We start from the raw sequence: 6,025 nt of genomic DNA, 5'->3' as shown, positions 1-6,025 counted from the left end.
ACCAGGAGAGAGGGTATAATTCATTCCTATGTTTTATACGCTATTTTGCCTTATCCGTCCAGTAATGTCTACGAAACTTCGCTAGCGGTTTTCAAGACGAACATAAAGCATTAGAGTAGTGATCTAAGCTCATGATGATGGCTTTCAGCTAACCTGCATGCACTTATCCTGGCGTGTGTGAAGGTTATCCAATGGCGTAGTAGTACATACCTAATTTTAATAATTTTTATGTAGTAATAATGAATTTGTGCAGTGATAAAAGTAGAAATTGCAGTGATAAAATGAGAAATGCACAGTGATAAATGATATTTTCTCAACAGACCTCACTCTGCTGAGATGGTGTTAGTAGTCACTTTCCCCCAAAATGGTGGAAATGAAGTCATAGGGACTCGAAAATACAGAAAATTTTCGGCAAGAGGTACTGTAGACCCACTACAACCCTCCATCTTTAAATTACCAATCCTCAATTAGTACCAACTGTATCATTGTCCTGCACTCTACTATACTATTGTGATATGTGCAGTGATAAAAAAATTCTAAAGTAGTACTAAAGAGGTCTCTAGCCATCCTTATCGCGATTTAGTGATAACGCGCTTGCTGTCCCTATCAAGTATTAAGTTAGAAATTTTAGCAATTGTTTAACGTGAATTATAATACATGCATGCACATGCAGAAGAAACCTCGATGACTACCTTTTGCGAATTGTAATTCGCTAAGGAGCTGCATTGACTACGCCTCTGGAAAAGGACTACGGAGATAGCGGAAGAGAATTACTGTAAATGCTGAGATTTCAACTTTGTAATGAACAACACACAAACGCTGTCCCTATCAAACGGAACACCAACTGCAAGAACCATGATGTATAGTTTTTTAGCGACGTGGCAGTCGTCATTTTAAGCTCCAGGATGAGAATTTCGAAAGGTCTGTAATTGCATGCCATTAGCTGTGCTGATTTAAAATCTTCATCAAATAAACACTGCTCGACAATTTTGTCGGTGAACTGCATTGCGCCGAAATTTTTGCAGTCGCCGAACGTCCACTTTTTCTTGCAGTTTGAAATAGGACGAAATCTTCATATTAACTTGTCAAGGGAAATTAGGATAATAACAATTCTTGGCTTTGTTGTCAAAGAAAAACAGTTTACCTCGAGAGCGGTCATACAGTGTGCCGGGAATTGAACCCAGTAACCGTGTGTACAGTTAGATTCCATCAATTTAAGGTCACTTCAAAGTCTAAGGGCGTTTAAGCCACAAGGCAAAATGTCATTTGAGTATAGTGAAACCATTCATATAACTTTGTATCGAATATAGATTAACATGAAATAGTGACATAATAACACCAAGCATATGGATATAAAAGGTCATGCACAAACACAGCAGGTTCTTAGCCTTTAGGGAATTAATCCAGGGAAGTTGTTCAATTTTGAATGGAAAACCAACCATAAACGCGGTTCCGAACACACGGACACTGTTTTGATTACGAGGGAAACCAGAGTTCCTGGAGGAAAACCCTCACCGAAAGCCGGAATCGAAAACAAAATATACACAAAGTTTTGTAGATTTTATTAAAGCAATGTCATGTGTTACAAAGCGTGTGTGTCTTTTAGCTATTGAAATCAAGAGACAGGGAGACGGCAATTTTTTTCCTAACTTTTATTTAATACTTCATTGCGCATGTGTTACATAGGCGTGTGCATGTGCTCTCTTTTACATATTCAGTAATATACAAACACAATAACATATTTACATACGAAGAGCATTATATTTAGGATTGGTTACAAAGCAGTTGTGATTAAGATCATTTCAGTACACATTTTAATTTTCAGAAAGCAGCGCAGATTACATTAATTTTGTCATGTTTTATTGAAAGTGCACGACTGCATGTGCATGTACGTTTTATACTATGCTGCATGTATTACTTTTCTTTATGCTCAAGACAAAGCATTGACCAGTAAAATATGTGTGTATATACTATATGTACGTGTATGGCTGTGTGCAAGTGACCGTGTACTTCTATTATAAATTATAGTACAAAGACTTCAGTCTGAAAACCCACTTAACTTTGACAGAGTATGCATGGGGGGAAGTATTATTACATGTCTGCATGCGAAAACTAACAAATTCAGCTAGGGCACTTTGATCCAAGGCATTTCAAGCCCTCGTCCAAAAAATAAAACTAATCTGACAAATCATAGGCAGTGTTCCTAACAGTTCATTTTTAAAGACATTTCATGAACATTTTTAAAACTTCGGCGTATAGCTGAAGCAGCCGTATATGGGAACAGCATGAAAATTTTTTCTTTTAAAAATTCACTGCACATTTTTTGAGCTTAGGCATAAAGAGCCAGAGCACACTGCTATAGAAACAGGATTTGAAAATATTCAAAATTTAGATAAGAAACCGAGGTGAAACACATAGCCGAAATAAGACATAACCAAAGGAAGTGCCTTTATAGAAACAGAACTGAGTACAAATATTTTCTCTCTGAAAAATTGAATTCAACACTTTTAGAGCCAGGGCATATAGCCAAAGCAAGCTGTCCTTATAGAAACAGCACTGAAAATAACACTGCAACGTTATTAGATATCCCAAGATACCTGCTAATACTTCGAACCATTCAGCAAAGTCAAACAGTACAGACGAAAAGCGGCGCCTTTCTTTTCATAAGCACTGCCCAACGATGCTAAATGATTGGAAGTCTCACAGAGACCTTGGAAAAATAATAAAGTTACAATGCCACTGCCTATGTTGTCCGGTTTACTCTGTTCATTCGACACGTGCACCGCCCTCCCCATTTCAAGTAACTTCACATTCATTAAGAGCATGTTTTATTTTTCATGTATATAGATTTTGTTATAAAGTGTGCGTTAAACAGATTGTATAGGTGGATGTATTTCAGATTTATGGTAAGACGGTACATGTGATTTAAATGAATATTTCTTAAATATCAACTACAGTCCTACTGAGAAACAAGAGAGTTGAAACCTATAAGAAGCCTATTGGATTATGCCTGCCATTAAAGGCCGTGGTTGCATGGTTTACATCAATGTTTTGCTAATGTGTGTCAAATTATTATGAAACTTATAATTTGAGGAATATCGTTTCGAGAGATGGAGCAAAGAACCTATGGGATTATATGTTTGCCATTTGAGGTTATAATTTGTATGTGTGCGTGTACTGTACAAAACAGCGTCTCTCTTATAATATATTACGATTTACATTAATTCGGAGCCTGGAATTAAGAATAGCTTCCGAGAGACGAAACAAGGAAAGGAACCTATGGGATTGCCATTTGAGGCTGTGATTTATATTCGTGTAAGGAGGGAGAAAGAAAGATGGAAACAAGAAAGAACCTATGGGATTGTTTGCCACACGAGGCTATAATTTGTTTGTGTGTGTGAATAAAACAGCGTTTGTTTTACAATATTTCAATCTACATTCTGAGCCGCGAATTGTTGCCATTTGAGCCTATAAGTTGTATGTGCGTACTGTACAAAAGAGTGTTTAAATATTGCAATTTAATGTTACAATTATACATGCTCGTGTTTCGAGAGATGGAACAAAGAACCTATGGGATTATGTTTGCCATTTGAGGCTATAAGTTGTATGTGCGTACTGTACAAAACAGTGTTTAAATATTGCAATTTAATGTTACAATTGTGTATGTGCGTACTCTACAAAAGAGTGTTTAAATATTGCAATTTAATGTTACAATTATACGTGATAGTGTTTTGAGAGATGGAACAAAGAACCTATGGGATTATGTTTGCCATTTGAGGCTATAATTTGTATGTGCGTACTGTACAAAAGAGTGTTTAAATATTGCAATTTATGTTACAATTATACGTGATAGTGTTTTAAGAAATGGAACAAAGAACCTATGGGATTATGTTTGCTATTAGAGGCTACAATTTGATTTGTGTACTGTACAAGAGTGCTTCTTATATTACAACTTAGTATTACATGTAATTAAGTAAGAATAACGTTGCGTGAGATGGAACAAAAACCTCAAATTATGGGACTATGTTCGCCTATGAGGCTGTAATTTGTAAGTGTGTACTGTACAAAGTGGTGTTTCTCTTATATTACAATTTACATTCGGAGAGGGAGAGATGGACACAAGAAAGAACCTATATAGGATTATGTTTGCCATTTGAGGCTATAATTTGTACGAGTGTGATGTACAAAACAGTGTTTGTTTTATAATATTACAAACTGCATTTTACAGCCGCAAATTACCTAAGAATAGACTGAATAGCGTTGCTAGAGATGGAACAGAGTATTAGAACCTATGGAGCTTAAGGCTATAATTTGTATGTGTGTACTGTACAAAATAGGGTGTTTTATATTACATTAATTATACATTTTGAGCCGAAAATTACCTAAGAATAGCGTTCCGCGAGATATGGAACAAGATAAGAACCTATGGGATTATGTTTGCTATACGAGCTAGGCTGTGATTTGTATTGCGTGCAAGTTTTATAATTATATAATCTACATTGAGCCGGAAATAAATAAAAAATAGACTGAATAGCGTTCCGAGATATGGAACAAAGTAAAAACCTATGGGATTATGTTTGCCATTTGAGGCTATAATTTGTACGTGTGCAGTGTACACAGAAGTGTTTGTTTTATATTATTACAAATTACAATCTACATTCTGAACCGCAAATTACTGATAAGAATAGGGTTCCGAGAGATGGAAATAAGGTAAGGAACCTATGGCGTTGCCATTTTTTAAGTCATTTCGTATATGAAAGTTCATGTTTAAAAGTTTTGACATATATATATAACCCTATATATATAGTTTGAACATGTGCAACTTATCAACCTAAACCTTAGCGCGTTGCTCTAAACGCAGCGAGCAGACCTTAAGTGCAAAGCCGGATCCTATATAACCGAATTGTTACAACATTTATAACCCACATGCAAATTTATTTACACATGCATCATGCATTAGCTATGTTCCTGGTGGCCAGAACCTAGTTAACTGAATAGCGTTATGGTTAAAAAACATCGCGAACCTTAGAACGACGAACAATGAACTTCTGCTTTGCAGAAAAATTGTTCGTAAACTATTTTTTTGCGAAATCACATCTTAACCCTAGCATGCACATTTTTTGACCACCAGGCTACTCTAACCTTCATCGATGTCGGGGGAAATCGCCAATTTACGTTGTTTCTCGACGTGGTATCGCGTGGTATCGTGTTGCGTCGTTTTGGTGTCGTTTTGGCGCGTTGGTTTAATATAGCTCCACGCAGGCTGGTGATATATATTAATTTTCATCAACCTGAAATAGAATTATAAGATATAAATAAAAAACTATTTTTAATATATGGGTATAAGTAATAATAAAAACTATTTATGATATAACGCAGGAAGCTGAATTATATACACACTCGAACCGCACGGGCATTACTTGTAAGTGAGTACCCGTGATTGAGATTACAAAAAAAAGTCTGAAACGTCGTTAGTCTTTTGAAAACATTTTATGATTAAAGCCACGACGGTTTTTCGTCCAAAAAATAAAATTCATTCTGCAGAAAAATTTATTAGCCTAATATAGGCATGCATGCATGCGGACTTGCGGTGTTCTTAAGAAATATTTTTTGTCATTCATGACATTTTTCAGTGAAACTTATATATAGGCGCGTACAGCCGAAGCAAGCGGTTTGCCTAATGGCATGAGTAAAGCATTTTCCTCAGGCAAAAATTCATTGTACATTTCTTGAGAGCAAGCGCAAAAGCTATAACTGTCCTTATAGAAACAGCATTTGGAAAAAATATTTTTACACTATACGCATTTTTGGAGCCAAGGCACATATAGACAACGCTTTTTCTCTGAAAAATTCAGTTGCTAAAGCCAAGCAAAAAGCATGCAAGCTCCCTTTTATTATATCTATAACATGCTCAATTTCTTATATATACTTACATTTTAATTTGAACAGGTTAATCGTCATTTCAAAAGTGGCTTTGACTCGCTCAATCTCTACCCTGAAATAAAACGAAGACAATTCTTGTTAT

This window comes from Dendronephthya gigantea, unplaced genomic scaffold, assembly GCF_004324835.1.
Source record: "Dendronephthya gigantea isolate DGI-Jeju-01 unplaced genomic scaffold, DenGig_1.0 000027F, whole genome shotgun sequence".
In the NCBI taxonomy this organism is placed as follows: Eukaryota; Metazoa; Cnidaria; class Anthozoa; order Malacalcyonacea; family Nephtheidae; genus Dendronephthya; species Dendronephthya gigantea.
Note: the sequence above shows the minus strand (reverse complement) of the source record.